We start from the raw sequence: 2,421 nt of genomic DNA, 5'->3' as shown, positions 1-2,421 counted from the left end.
GCCTACTCCAGCTCGTCCTTGTACAAGGACAAAATGAAGTACCTTCACGACAAATATGCTCGGGGTAAGGAGTTTGAGGTTAGAGATATGGTTCTCTTGTTCAATTCCTAGTTACGTCTGTTTTCGGGTAAGCTCAAGTCAAAGTGGAGTGGGCCTTTTAAAGTCATGTTCGTGACCCCATTTGGTGCTCTTGATCTAAGGAACAATAATGGTGAAGTATTAAGAGTCAATAGACATCGGGTCAAGCATTATCTTGGGAAATTTGATGATAGCCACGTGGTGGCACTTCTCCATCTAAATTGATGTGCTGGTAACATGCGTCGTGCCGCGATGTTAAATCAGGCGCTGCTTGGGAGGCAACCCATGTCTTTTTCTTTTATTGTTTTCTGTGTTTTCTTGGTAATTTAGGTTTGATTTTTGAGCTAACTGATTGTGAGATGTTGCAGGGATTAAGTTGATGCAGTGCAAAGTAGTTTGAAAAAAAGTTGAACAGTCTCTGAAGATTGCCAGTGTGGCCGCATTGCACTTTGTGTGGTCCGCACTGGTGATGGTCAAAAGTGGTACTCTCTGAAGTTTGCCACCGCGGCCGCATTCCATTTAGTGCGGTCCGCGGTGGACCTCTGCGGCCACGGTCTGGTTTATACGGACCGTGGAGGTTGCCTACTCAAGATTCATTTGAACACACCCAACGCGGTCCGCGGTTGGTTTTGTGCGGCCGCGCTGGTAGGTAAGGTTGGGTCCCATTGCTTTTCTATAAATAGACCTCACGGGTCACCATTTACCCTTTTCGAACTCTTAACACTTAGAGACATAAAAATACTATTCATAACCTCTTGTGACAGTGATTCTTGCTTAAGATTGACTAATTACATTTCATCTTCTCATCTGGTAATGTTTCACTCAATCCTTGTGCATTCACTTGATTAATTTTGTTTTATTTTATTACCATTAGCTTATAACTTCTTTTTCTTCTTCTTTATTTAGTTGTTAGCTTATGGTAGTTTTAAATGCTGGGTTGGTGTGCTGAATATGCATAATGGTTGGGCAAGTGAGTAGGGACAAAGTAGGTGAACTAACATGAACAATTGTGCAAAAAATGAAACCCTAACTTAGTGCATGTGCAAAATACTCTCTGCGGTCGCCTTTGTGTGGTCCGTGGTGCCCTGATGCAGTCCGCATTGCCATTTTGTGCGGACCGTGGTGCCCAAGTGACTGAAATTGAACCTATGTCAGTGCAACCACATTGCACTTTATGCGGTCCGCACTGGCCCACCGCGGCCGCGGTGCTACTTTGTGCGGGCCGCGGTGGTTGGATTCAGAGAGATGTTTTTCAGGGCTTTGTCCCAATGCGGACCGCGGTCACTTTTGCGCGGTCCGCGGTGCCCAGTGTGGGCCGCGGTGCTCTGTTCTGCAACTGTTTCTACAACATTTAATCTACTGTCTGCAATTCAATTTCAACACTTGTTTCACTGCCTGTGCTGATACTAACCATGTTATATGTGTATGCTTGCAGATAATGGTCAAACAAAGAGGCAAAGGCTCGAAACAACCTGGCCGAGGTAGTTCCTCCCGGGGAGGGAAGCAAAGGATGGTAAAACTCACTCCCCAAGCTAGAAAAAACATAAAGGACATGAGGAAAGCAATCAAAGCGGCTGACAAAGCCATTGACAACTCAGGGAGTGAGTACGAGCCCTCCCGGGAGATCTCTTCAGATTCAGTCCCTCTATACATCCCGTATCCGGAGAACGCCATACATAGAGACACTTCTCCCTCTTCCCCCGATGCTCGAGCTTCAATCAACATTTCTTCTGGGTCGTATGAGGGCTCAGTGGCAGGTAGTGGGGATGAATACTCTACCTCTCCTACAATGTCAATATCTGGAGAGGGTGCTAGAGGTGACGAGAGAGATGGGGAGTTACCCGGGGGTGGTGTGCCTCAGGTTGGGGGTGTTGACCGAACTAGAAATCCCACTGTTTGGGAAGATAGATTCGTCAGCCAGGTGGCGTTCCACAAGCTTAGGGAATGATGGTCGGCACGAAAATTGATTCTCGAAAGGAGTTTCATCGATAAAGACCTTCTACCCCTACACCCCAATGTACATAGAAAGTTTCGAGCTCGAGTGGGTTGGGAGTTCTTTAAAGATAATTGTATGAAGGCAAATGAGCACATGGTCCAGGAGTTTTATAGCAATGTGGGCCACATTTTGAAGGGCACTAAGGTGACCAAAGTGCGAAACAAAAATATGGTATTTACCGGGAAGGCACTAAATGAATACCTGGGGTTCAATGATGAAGATGAGTCCCTTTACAATAAAGAGTTGGCAATGGGCGAGGAGGTTCGTCCGTGGTTAGCTTTATACCTGGCAATCCCAGGTACGGTTCCAGAGTGGTTGCAAGCAGGGGCCAAAATACTTCGGAGAAC

The sequence above is a fragment of the Nicotiana sylvestris genome, chromosome 11, assembly GCF_000393655.2.
Source record: "Nicotiana sylvestris chromosome 11, ASM39365v2, whole genome shotgun sequence".
NCBI lineage: Eukaryota > Viridiplantae > Streptophyta > Magnoliopsida > Solanales > Solanaceae > Nicotiana > Nicotiana sylvestris.
Note: the sequence above shows the minus strand (reverse complement) of the source record.